Source organism: Pleurodeles waltl, chromosome 4_1, assembly GCF_031143425.1.
Source record: "Pleurodeles waltl isolate 20211129_DDA chromosome 4_1, aPleWal1.hap1.20221129, whole genome shotgun sequence".
Taxonomy (NCBI): domain Eukaryota; kingdom Metazoa; phylum Chordata; class Amphibia; order Caudata; family Salamandridae; genus Pleurodeles; species Pleurodeles waltl.
This window is the reverse complement of record NC_090442.1, coordinates 1,000,077,404-1,000,091,151: the sequence shown is the minus strand read 5'-3', so window position 1 is coordinate 1,000,091,151 and position 13,748 is coordinate 1,000,077,404. Positions and strand designations below refer to the sequence as shown.

At 44.8% G+C, this 13,748-nt stretch overlaps 1 protein-coding gene across 1 annotated transcript in view; it reads left to right on the top strand.

The window, feature by feature from the left end:
• Window positions 1-657: 657 nt before the first annotated feature.
• PIK3CG (phosphatidylinositol-4,5-bisphosphate 3-kinase catalytic subunit gamma) overlaps window positions 658-13,748 on the top strand; it is a 271,650-nt gene continuing 258,559 nt past the window's right edge. The window contains exon 1 of the mRNA XM_069229845.1: window positions 658-788. The gene's annotated coding sequence lies outside the window, so the exon portion shown is untranslated. The remainder of the gene's footprint in view (window positions 789-13,748) is intronic.

The window sequence follows — 13,748 nt, the reverse complement described above, 5'->3', positions numbered from 1 at the left end:
TATATCATTATGAAATGATTAAACATACATTTTGAAAATAAATTACTAAAAAGAATAAAACCCTGGCATTCTCTATATTTCTCATTTTAGGAGTTTGTATAGTTTGAAGGTCTCTAAGATCATAGGCTTGCAGACCTATCTTGATTTCTCCTATGTACTTGGCTATAAGTGCTTTTTTAACCACGTTTCATTGAAATCTGAAGCAATACTGTAATTATGATACAGAAAATGTAATTCAGAAAATTGCATCGATAGTGCATTTTACATTTTCTCTGTCTTTTTTGTATATTGTTTGGCCTCTTTGACACTCACTTAACGAGGGGTCTTGACATCTGGTTGACACTACATATTTATTATGCTAGGCTGTGAAAGGTACACATATATTATACTGTCACAGAAATTAGGAAGAAATGTTTGTCTGAAGAAGGTTGGATGTTGTCATCATTCCTTTGTAATTCTTATTTGGCAATATTTTAACAGCCTCATGTAATTCAACTATGTTTGCATTAAAAACAATTCTGTATTGTAAAACGGTAAATATGTGCTGTGTCTGTAACATCAGGAAGTAGATTCTGAGATGCTAAAATGAGCCATCGATTGTTTGATCAACGTGGTTAAAGCTTCCTTCCTGGTAACAGCAGCACTTCCTCTACAACTGGATAAAAAAAGCAGAACAACAATGCAGACAGGCGGCTGAAAGGCAGTCACCCCAGACAACAGAGCACGAGACAGGGCCCCGCTATCTCTACAGATGCCCCTTCAGCTCCACCGGGTTGTTCTCTGCACAGGTAAATACTACCGCGCACGTCTTCAAAATGGTGCTGGGCCTCTGGGGGGGGGGGGGGAGGCGGCTGTGGGTGTCTGTGGGACCGAGTGGGAAGCTGCTAACCGGACACCGGCCCCTAGTGCAAAGTATATGTGCTTTGGTGAATGCGCGTCTGCTCACGCTCGAAGAATTCATGATGTGTGAAATTGAGGAGCTGCGCTTCCAAAGGGTGCATGTGAAAGTCTGCTGGAAGGGAGCAGGGAATTATTGTGAACTCACGCGGCAGCCACAACAGAACGACTCATTATCTGTTTTTGGTGAAATATATGCAAGCTACTGCTGGACCTATAGGCGGTATATTGTGGAGTTTTACTGCGTAAAAGAAATGTGAAATTATTCACAGATATGGTCATAGCCAGTACCGTCGCTTTGAACTGGTTATTCAAATGTGAATTGCGCGATTTCTATCATTCTCAAATAATTACAAAGCGTTTTGAAATGTAGCTGATGAAACAGGGATCGTGTCCGTAGGTACACTTCCCGATGGCGCTTGGGGGACGTCATTTTATACTGCGAGGCGCTTTAAATTACATCCGTGCATGGTGAGTAGCACCGTTTTGGGTATGAGGGCAGTGTCTGCGCGTTAGCAATAGTTCCTGTTTTGTTCAACTGAGCCGGTCGCTTTGGGGCGCTGCTGACAGTCTCTACTGCACAGGTCGCCCGTTCACTGCTTCCTAGCTAAGTCTGACCTAAGCTGTACAGTGACTCATGTTCCAGCTGACCCCAGGTGTTCTTAGCCAATAGCCTAGAATTACGCGTCTACTGTCTAGCTCTTTGCTACCCTTGAAAAGTCAGTAGGAGAAGGTAATATTTCATAATATTTTTCTTATATGGCCATCATTTGATTTATTGTTTCTCTATTTAACACAGTTTGTATATTGACATGTACTTCTCAATAAACATTAAAAAAAAAGAAAAGTCATTAGTAGGAGTCAAACCAGGGCTGACTCAACCTTTCATCCTTCCACTTGAAATGGTCCCAGGCCAGGCTCTTTCTCTCTGTGCTGCACCGTTCTTGCTCCTGTCTTCTTGCTTTTTCCCCCGTTTTAGAGTGCCTTCTCCTTGCTTTTCCCTCGTTCTCACTGGTTTCTCCTTTCTTTTCCCCTGGTTTTTGTGTGCCCTCTTCTTGCTTTTCCCCGTTTTAGAGTGCCTTCTCCTTGCTTTTCCCTCATTCTCACTGGTTTCTCCTTGCTTTTCCCCTGGTTTTTGTGTGCCCTCTTCTTGCTTTTCCCTCGTTTTCACTGTTTTCTCCTTCTTTGTCCCAATTTTTTGTGCCTGTTCCTTGCTTTTCCTTAATTTGTCACTGCTTTCTCTTTGCTTTTTTGCTGTTTTTGTGTGCCTTCGCTTTTCCCTTGTTCTCACTGCTTTCTCCTTGCTTTTCCCAGCATTTTTGTGTGCCCTCCCCTTGTATTTCCCTCTTTCTCTCTACTTTCTCCTTGCTTTTTCCCGTTTTTTGTGTGTCCTCTCCTGGTTATTCCCTAGATTTCACTGCTTACTTCTTGCATTTTCTTTAGTTTTTTGTATGCTTTCTACTAGCTATTTCCTAATTTTCTCTGCTTTCCCCTTGCTTTTTCCTGTTTTTTGTGTCTTCCACTTGCTTTATCCTCATTTTCTCTGCTTTCTCCTTTCTTTCCACTGTTTTTTGTGTGCCCTCTCTCTGCTTTTCCCTCGTTCTCTCTTCTTTCTCCTTGCTTTTTCCCGTTGTTTTGTGTACCGTCTCCTTCTTTCCCCTCATTTTCACTGCATTCTCCTTGATTTTTCCACTGTTTTTGTGTGTGCTTTCTCTTGCTTTTCCCCGCATTTTTGTGTGTCTTCTTCTTCCCATTCCTTCATTGTCACTGCTTTCTTTGGGACCTGATGCGCATTGATACCTTGTAAGGTGATTAGCCACACCTTACAAATCCTGATTGATTGATTGATTTAGATGTAAAGACAACAACAAACCTTAATAATACGAATACTTGTTGTTTGCCTTTTTAGTTGAAGGTGCCGCCCCCGGATATGTTATTCGCTGCTTTGTAGCTATTTCCCCAGTAAACTGTGAGGCTTGTAAGTGGTTGCACCGGGACACATGGGGTTGGCTTAGTCAAATTTTAACTGGTTGCAGATGATTTTTCACCAACAAGTTAATGCCCCAATTTAGTGTACTTAGAAAACCATACATGTGCAAATGTGTTGTGTTTAGTCCCTTCTGGGCCTACAGCATTAGGATTGCACTTCTTAACAAACTCTCACAGATGACAACTGCGGTCGGTCAGCGGGCCTGCAAATTCACCTCTGGGAAGACATTTCTATGTCACTCGGGCAGGGCTGGCTTCAGGGCAGTGTGGCCAGTGCAGGCGCACCTGACGCTGACCTTATGGAGGGGAAAGGGGGTGCTTTGTTTAAGATAACCTATGAGTTTAAAAGCAGTTTCGGCAGAGTTCCTTGTGTATCCAACAGTTTTCAGGCAACAATAAAAATGTCAAGATAACTCTGGTGATTAATGTTCCTGCCGGAGAGAAATCATTTTTGTCACAGTTTTGGCTCAATCATAAAGAAGCTCAGATGATTAATGTGCAGCTGCAAAGAACATGTACGATGCAGATCACATAACTGAGTGTAAGTGGAATATGAATACCGCTAAAAAAATGGAAATGTATATCGTAGAGGGGCTACGGAGAGATAAAGGGCACTAGAGTCAGTGGTAGTGAGGGAATTCATGGAAAAGTAGGTCATTAGGGGTGTGCCAAAAATATTGTCGCACTAGGTATCACCAGCGATAAAGCTGGCCCGGGCTCGGGGGACCTTTTGGGAAACAGGAGTTGTTGAAGTCAAAAGTCAGAGGGTAGATACAAGAAAGCAAGAATGAGAATGCTTACTTCAGAGATCTGCACTGTGCAGCATTTGTAAACACTTATTTGCTGAACATTTCTTTGCTCACAAATGATGATTTAACACACCCTTTTAGATTACAAACGACCCACCCATAAGATGTATAAAGCTTGCTGAAAGGTCATCAACTGTAGAATAATTTCTAACTTACCTTGTGACAGTCCTTGGTCACCATATTCTTATGATACAAGGGTCCAGTAGTCACAATGAAGGTTTCACCAATCTACACCTGGTCATTTGTCACTGCCTATGCTTATGAAGGTGACCCAAAATCTACTGCTGTTCTCTTCCTTCCCCTGCTATCCTATTCTCACCACACGATCTATGTGAAGTTTCTCCTTTACTGAGGATTACATCATAAGCTTATTTCATGCTGAGAAGAGCTTAGAATTACTACACTGCATCATTTATTTTCCTTGACTGGTTGGGGCCACTCTACTTTCTCTATTGATAGTATTTAAGCAATCATTGTCTTAACATACCCCACTATACAGAAATATAAACTTTTTTATATACCTGTGAAGCTTTGGGATTTATGTTTTCAAAATATTCCTACAGCTATTTCATTTCCCTAACACCTTTTGAGATAATGGCTGGGCTATTGAAATAAAGCAAAAAAATAAAAATAACATTTGTTGAGTTTTTAGTCTCTAAGAACCAAACAAAATCAATTGAGTACCTTATAGCTTTCACAACCAACATTTACTCCAAAGGCCCTCGTACATCTCTGTGTCTGTCTTGAATGCTGGTCAGTTCATAGTGTGGCCTCCGTTTCAATACTGTATGTGAAATCTGCCACCAGGTATTGCTTGGAGGTGCTTTAGATCCATCCAACCTGTCGATACACCGGGTCCAGCCTACAGGATACATTCTAACACATCACCTATCTTCTTTAGGTACATTAGCAAACAGTCTCAGTAAACTGCCTAGAATTACAATTTAGTTGTTCAGCCCACCGTTTCCCTACTCTTCCCAGGCATGCTTATGATTGTGAGTGCTCCAGCAAAGACAATGAAATCTTGAATTACCCAAGTTTATGGGTCACTTGTTTTGTACTGCAGCACCAATGTTAGACACATGAATTGAGATTTAGAATATTATAGCCAAATATTTACAGTATTTAGACTGGATTAACTTCTATTTTTATTTGAGATGACCAGGAATCATTCTCTTTTCTGCATTGGCTAGTAGCTTACTCTTTTGGTTGTAGCAGGCACAACTATGTAGATTGGTTGGTGGCCTCTGCTACTCCTTCAGCGTGCTTGTATTAACTGCTGCTGACTTCCATTTATATCTTAACACTAGGTTAATATTCTTATCTTTAACCTGAGTTGGGTTTCTGCCACTGAATAATTCAGTTCCATGTCCAGTATTGTCCGACCTCACTGATTATACATCGCAAGGAGACTTATTGCAACATAATAAGCACCAGTGTCCTAAGATTTCTCAGAAACCTGCGGCTGGAGCTATCAAATGTCAAAGTTGCCAGAAACCAAGATGCATACCCTTGACTCTGCCTCTTTAATCCCCATTATACACTATTTGCCCAATTATCTCACTCTTGCAGGTTCTTTTTCTTTGCTGATTTCGGCATCTGTCATTATTTTTTTCGGTTTTTCGCTTCCTTATTCTTTCCCCTTTCGGTGTTTTTTCTCTCTTGCTCTGGGTCAAAGTCTTATGAGGAATAATAAGTGCTGGGCCCCAAAAAATGAGTGTCAGTGGGCCCCACCTGTTGTCACCGGCTCAAATTAAGCACTGATCACATAGCACATTCACATGTAATTTGAGGCATTTTACAATCCTGATAGCCTAACTGTGCGAGGCCTTCATTGTAAGAGGTTGGTGGAGAATGATATATTGGACCTGATAAAAACTGATATAAATTTTTCAGGTCTTATAAATAACCACTATCACAAGTTTTTCCTATCCAAATGGGGAAAAGCATCTGAATGTTTGTGTTTTCTGTGCCAAAATTCACATGTACTGGTCATGACATATGATGTCATATCACAACATAGTTAGAAGTTGCCATGTGTAGGTACAAGTCTGCATACTAAAAAATAAATGTGGGTGTGGACAAGTAAGGAGCAAAAATGTGTTTTATGAAATACAAAACGGGACTTCCATTGAAAATCAAGAAGGGGCATTGGTAGGGACATGCAAATCCTAAGACACACCCACAAAAGTGTAGGTCAGCCAAGTTGATTAGTTCAACTCATATCTTTTTTAGAACCTCTACAGGTCAATCATGCTCAAATATATACCAAATAACCTTTTATTTTTTTAAAGTGTTTTGATTGATTTAAAAGTAAAACAAAATTAATATACCTTGGAGTATTCACAAGTTATACAATAAATGTTAGAAATTGGGTTTCTGGTAGGATAGGGTATGCACCTCAGCCAGGCAGAACCCACCACTCAAGTCAGGGCAAGGGAGCTACACACCCAAGATAACCCCTGCTCTCCCCCTTGGTAGCTTGGCACGAGTAGTCAGGCTTATCCAAGAGCAAAATGTGTAAAGCGTTTGTGCAACACACTCACACCACTGACACAATAAATGCACCACAAAAGAGACTCCACGCCAGATTATATAACAATAGAGATATTATTGCACATATATCATTAGGCCAAATACATCAGAGATCATATGCACTATGCACATTATGCAGTCCCAGTAGAAAGACCCAGTATTGTCATAATGCAAAGTGCCGCAGTTGCATGCGGTCAGCAAGTGCCTCAGCCATAGGCGGCTTAAGGTGATAGCAATTAGGCACATACATCACCATAAAACACCATAGATCATAAGCATGGAACATATCAAGTCACTACTGAATAGTACTTGTTATTCTGTGTAACACAATAAGCCCCAGTGACATGCAACACCTTATCAGTGGATATCTTGGAGCATGACATTCAGCAGTAAGGCATATGAATCATAAATAGTGTGCATCGAAAGCAATAAAAGGTACATGACTCATCACAGTATCATTATCAGAATATCAATTATAATCCTGCATGGGTACCAGGACCCCTGCACTCCTATTAGTGGAGTTACAGTAATTTTCTGGGAGCCTGGTAGAACCCAATACACTGATGAAAATGGGAAGGCTGCAGGTGTCCCTACACGCCTACTACAGAGAATGTAGTACGTTTTAGTAGAGCCTCCATTGAGGATTTGATCCGTATGCATACCACAGATATTGGTGCCCAAAGTATGGAGGTGCTATCCCCCAGCAAGCGAGGCCCCCAGGCCCAGCCCAAAGTGAGGAACGTGGTGGCACCCACCCAGCAGAGAATAGCAGGGAGACCCTCCTTGTCCCCCTCATGTAGGATCACCACAGGGCCGGCCGACCGCAAATGCTTGGCGCAGCTGTTGTGGTGCAAGATCCAGGCAGCCGGCCTCTGCCCTGGGCGCTCAAAGCACAAGTAAGGTAGTCCGTGAGGTGCCAGAGGTGCTGGCAGCAGGTCTGGGGCACAAAGCTGTTCGGCCAAGGGACGGTGGTAACATTACTCCGGCCGTGGACCCCAATGGCAAATGGGTTGGGGCCACCACCGTTACTCAACCTGGAAGCGCAGTGCAGCTGCCAGCTCGGACCGCCGCCTGCTCTCTTCCTTCAAAGCGGTGCAGCTCCCTGTGGAGAACGCTCCTTCAGTGTCAGGGCTTCCCCTCCCATACTGACATGGCCATGGCAATCCTCCTCCTTTGGTGTTGAGCCGCAATGTGTGTGGAAACCACGCTATTCCCTAGGGCGACGGCTCACGTGCTGGACGGGATCCCTCACGGGGGTATCTCTTGGCACAGTCGCTCCTCTAGGCAGATGATGCATGCCTCAGAATGGCACCACTCCCAAGCAAGCTATCTGGTGTGGTCCGCTTGCTTGGGGGGGGGGAGGTAAAAAGGAGTTTTTCTAGAAAAACAGAGCGCTCGCCCCACACTGGCTATGGAGACCCAAGAGAAAGCATTCCCCCCTGGCAATGAGGAGCTGAAGTGCTCCCTATGCACTGGTCATAAGGCACAACACAAAATTATAGCGCTCCTCAGGCGCTATATAGGTATTTGCAGGACTAGGTGCAGCAAATGCCCGCCAGCAATCTCACACTGACCCCTGGACGAACACATGGTGGTGGAACACAGGGCAAAGAGGCAGGCCAGCCCACAAGATGCCCAAGTGGCTGCACCTCCTCATAGGGCCACAGTGTCTCTGTATAAAACGAATCAGGTAGCAGCTGGCAGCAGGCCCACAAGCAGAAAAGCAATCCAGATGAGACCTTTGTGCCACCCAGCAGACACCAGGCAGCAGGGCAACAAACAGAATAGCAGTCCAGATGAGTCTTTTGGTGCAGTGCAGGGGTCCTTCTGACAGAGGTTCAGTCCCAGTTCCAAAGGTGCTTTGAAAATCAGGGGGCAAGCCCCTTCTACCTATACCCAAGAATGCCTTTGTTCAGGGGGGAGGTAACTTCAAAGGAGACCTTTCAAGTCAACCACAGCCCCTTTTCAACCCTGCCCTGTCTCCAGACATCACTACCATCCCAAACATACTAAACATGCTCACGCTATTCCTCATAGATCAGAGATATCACGTAGGCACAGCAGGGCATTTCCAATGCAGTCCTATGAGAGGAACAGCACTCACATTAGTGAGAAACTAAATAGACTGTTTGTCACTACTAAGACATGTAGTACATAAAGACATATGTCCCATCTTTTACATACACACCACCCTGCCCACAGGGCTAACTAGGGTCTACCTTAGGGGTGAATTAGGTGTAGCAAAAAGGGAGTTTAGCCCTTGGCAAGTAGTTTGATTTGCCAAGTGAATGTGGCAATAAACTGTGCACGCAGGCCCTGCAGTGGCAGGGTTAAGACATGTTTGAAAGGCTACTTCTGTGGGTGACGCAATCTGCGCAGCAGACCCACCAGCAGCACTTAATTTACCGGCCCTGGGAATATGGTATACCACTTTACAAGGGACTTACAGGCAAATTAAATAAGCCAAACAGGTGTAAACCAATTATACCAAGTTGTAGGGGAAAGAGCGCATGCACTTTAGCACTGATTAGCAGTGGTAAATTCCCCAGAGTCCTAAAGCCTACAAAAAGAGAGGCAGAAAAATGGGAGGAGAAAGGCAAGAGATTTGGGGATAACCCTGCAGAAAGGGCCATTTCCAACAATACATTTCTATAGTCAGTTCTAGACATCGAATTTGTTTTTGTGCATTTGAATTTCCAACTATTTAGTGTATTACACAATATCAATAGAACATTAAACCATTAAACATCAAACATTAATAGAACATTAAACAAAAAAGAGTGAGGTACTTGCGTTTGTATACACTTAATACATATCATCTACATAAGGAGGCTGGAAGTGCATTTTGATTTTCACCTATGTAACCAATACATTTCAAGGTTAATCATGACATATTGTAAGTGATAATGTTTATTGTTACAGTGAAACAAGTCATGTATTAATTTCTTTCTTTCTCAGTTGATATTGTGAGGTCTGATGCACATTCCGTGTACATTTGAATGTCTTGCTCAGCCAGTCATTGTTGGGCCGTGTTATATCATTGTTCATTGTCTTATTATATGAATATAGCTATATTTTTGCTCAAGCAGGTTTGCCATCCAAATTTCTTCCTTCTAATTACCCCTCTTGTTCTTCTGCAGTTTATTCAGTATTGTGTTTTCAGTTTCTGCCCATCTCAATAGATCTGTAAACTATTGTTCAAAATCTAAGGCCCTCATTATGAGTTTGGCGGTCTTTTGGCAAGACCACTGCAGTTGCAGATGCTAAAAGGCCGCCAGTGGTGGCGGTATCCCACCCGCTGTATTAAGAGTCCACAGTGAAGACAGCCAAAATACAGCCACAAATCTGACACCGGCAGGACAACTGAGGGTGGGAAAGAGGCAGTACCACCACCAGCACCGGCACGCCGACCACATCCGGTCCTCCATAAATCAGCACAGCGGTAGTTGCATGGCGGTAAATCACTGGTGTTCCGAACTGCCAATCTCAAAAACTCACCTCAGCCAGAACACAAGAGCACATTGGACAGTATGGATACCCCACATCTGAGACACATAAACACACCACACACACCTGCTCACTGCACCATATAACACACACCCACACACACCCACAAACATTTGCAACCAGAGAAATACACACTGACAGAGAGGAGCTCACAAACGGAATACCATAGCCACCATCACACTACAAATGCATCACACTCTGCACTAGCTACACAATACACACTTCGCCACTGCATAAAAACACCACATACCTATATCGCACATAACCAAACATGCTTACCCCACCAACCACCACACACTGCACCCTTGCACACAACACACGCCACCACCCACAACACAACCACCATGTCACTTCACAGACGAGCTGAGGGTCATGGTCGATGAAATTGTCTGGGTAGAGCTACAACTGTTTGGAGCACAGTTACAGCAAACCACCATTGCCAGGAAAATGGAGTTATGGCAGAGAATCTTCAACTGGGTCAACTCAGTGGGCAACCATCCACACACAAGGGAGGATATCAGGAAGAGGAGGGACGACCAACAGGTGAAGGTGCGTTCCATGGCATCACAACACCAGATCGCCGTTCACAAAACTTGGGTGGACCCCCACCTCCTCCCCCAGAGTTCGCATTGTGGGTGGAGAAGGTCTTGGCAATACTGCATCCTGAGGGCCTGACTGGAATACCCAGACGACTGGAGTCTGGAAAGTCACCAACTACTCCTGTCCAGCATGCTTCCTCACCACCCTATCTCTCCCCAAATCAACCTATCAACCACTCCACCTCACACCCAATCACCTAATACCCCTCCCCTGCATGCAACAACACCACCCAGCAACATTGCTCACACAGTCCCTTCCAAGTGCACGGATAGCAATGCTAATAACAAACACTACGACTCCCACAATGCACCTGCTCATCCGCTGCAATACCTGTTAACCGGATTGCACAATACAACACCTGCATGTACAACCCTTGCACTCCTAGACCAACTGGATGCACAGAATGAGGAAAACTCATGGCAGTGACAGCTATGCAATTTCCATGCCCCATTTCACAAAGTAACGTGTCATCCCCCTCACAGTCCACAAACAATGTCTGCAGTGCTGCATCTGTTATTGCCATAAGTGGGAATCAAGTGAAGCTACTGTATGGATTAGAGAAAGACAAAAAATCACAGCTTCATCAGGCAACACTCTTCCACTCCTTTCACAGGTACCTCAGCCGCTGGCACCATGGAGACAATGCCAGAGACATCCAGCCCTCCCCAGGATGAAGTCCCTAGTCATGACTACGCCTCAGGATGCATGGACAGTGACACCTTACCTGGCCCATTGGGGACATCTGGTCAGTCCTCCACTCCCAGCCTCAACCTGCACACAACCAACCCCTCGTCCTCCGACACAATCAATTGTGTGCCCTGCAGTACAGGGACCAGAGCAAACCCTCAAAACCAAAACAATGAAGGTCCTAGTGACATTGGGAGTGGGCACACTGTCTGTGTCACAGGCACAGGCACAGGGGGAGGGGGTGTTAGAGTGCACCTGTGGGCCAGAGGATGGGGAAGCCAAGGGAACCAACTGACCAGAAGTCAATTTCACAAGTCCTGGTTGCATACCAGCAATCCCAGGAAAAGATGGGTCAAATAATCATCATCTTGGAGGCAAACCAAAGCTTGCAGAGGAAATACCACCAGGAGGCCATGCAACAGTGGCAGACGCTCAATGCCTTCATGGCCACCATTGCAGGGGTGCTCAGGGACCTCCCCACTATCCTGCATCCCACCTCCAACCACCAGTAAGCCCCTTCCATTGGCAACCCAGGATCAGAGCCATCTACTACTGTGGCAGCCAGTGGACTGGAAGCCCTGCCGGGGGACCCACAGGCCACTGACACCCCTCCCTCTGTAGCTGAGGAACTCCCCAAAAAAGTGGTCGTCCATCCAGGCATTCTGCTGGAGCAGATGCCAAGACAAAAAGTCCCACCAGGAAGTGAACCTCCCTTGAACATTCTCCCTTGTGTGCCACTGACACACCCTGTTGACTGTTCAATGCCATAACTCATCTTTTTCTATGGCCCTTGGACACTGGACCTGTAGTACCTACAGCTAGGCTATCTACTATGAGGATTTCATCCAGCATGACCCCACTCATCAACTGTTGAACCCAATATGCACAATAAACACTGTTAAGAACAGAAAATGCATATGTTTCTTCATTGCATGATGTGTAAATGTTAACAAACTTAAATGATATGTCACGTACCACCCATCAACCCAAATTCAGTGCAAATCACAGTAGTGGTATGCATCCTCTGCTGGGAACTTATGACACAACAGATGGCTTATAAGTGGTATCAAAGGAGAGTCACTAGCCTAGCCACACACCAGAGTAGACCGAGTAGTCCAATCTGTAAAAACAACAACAAAGGGACACAAATCAGAATGGGAGTCAAGGTGCCACCCTATGCACATATGCAGGAAACTGCTGTGATGGCCATTGTCATATGCCTAGGAAACAGTTCACATCACATTGCACCTCTACATCAATAAATACATAACCAAAAACATGGAGCTGACACCTGGAATGGGCTGTAAACAACACCTCCAACTGTATGCAGACACAACTTGCCATCAATGCCTCAAACAGCAGGTAGATATGTAATAAAACTCTTCATACAGTCCATAGCCTGCCTCACTTCTGGACAAGAGATGGCATGACACATTACACATAACAGGATTGTTCCAGGTAGATGTAAACTTGCCAACCTATAGATGGTCAAAATGGCAGTGTGTTGACCACTTACACTGCTCCAGACATACAATCAGTCGTCCTTCATTAGCCACATATGGGAAGGGTAAATGTGTCATCCCCACTGATAAACCTGCCCAGGATGGATATTTCATTGTATCCAAGCTTGACGATGTAATTTGCAAAATCACACACACAACATATCCGTAGGCCAATGGAAGTACTGATTGATCAACTCCATTCTGGGCTCAGCTGCACCATCCTCATCTGCCTCCTCATCACTCTTGATGTGTCCATCACCATCTGCCAGTAATGGGATGTGATGTCAGAAGGCCAGATTGTGGAGTATGCATCAGGCAACAATGATCTTATACATCTTTTGGGGAATGTAGAGAAGGGCACCACCTGAGACATGGAGACATCGAAATCTTGCCTTGAGTAGGCCAAATGTCCTTTCAATCACACGCCTCATCCTACCATGGGCCTCGTTGTAATGTGTCTCTGCATCGGAGGCAGAGTACCTCGCTGGTGTCAACAGCCAGGTAATGTTAGGCTATCCAGAGACCCTTGTGTGAACAGAGGCAGGACCTGTTAGAAACCAGATACAGGCACATGGAAGATAGTGTTGACAGTTGCAACAACAGAGACACATTTCCACACAGATACCTACCAATTAGCCAAGCCCTCTCTCGTTGTAGACGTGCCATCATGTTTGAGATATTGCTGTTCCTCATTATGTAGACATCATGGACAGATCCCGGAAACTTTGAAGTCACCTGGGAGATATACTGGTCCACCAAGCACACCACCTGCACGTTTAAAGAGTGGAAGGTTTTCCGGTTCCAATAGACCTCTTCATTGACACTTTGAGGAGCCAAAGCAATATGGGTACCATCAATAGCCCCTATTACATGAGGAATATGTCCCAGCTCATAAAAGTCAGCCTTCACAGTGAACAATCCGCAGGTTGGGGAAATCAAATGTAATTGTCCAGGTGCTTCTGGAAAGCTGACAGTATATCCCACAACACAATGCTGATCATGGGCTGAGACATCCCTGCAGCCAAGCCCACTGTAAACTGGAAGGACCCTTTGGCAAGGAAGTGCAGCACCAACAACACTTGGACCATGGGAGGGATGGTATTGGGATTGCAGATGGCAGGCAGTAGATCAGCCTCGAACTGAGTACATAGTTCCATGATGGTGACACGATTCAATTTGTTGGTCTGCATGATGTGTCTTTCCTCCAAGGTGACGAGGTCGA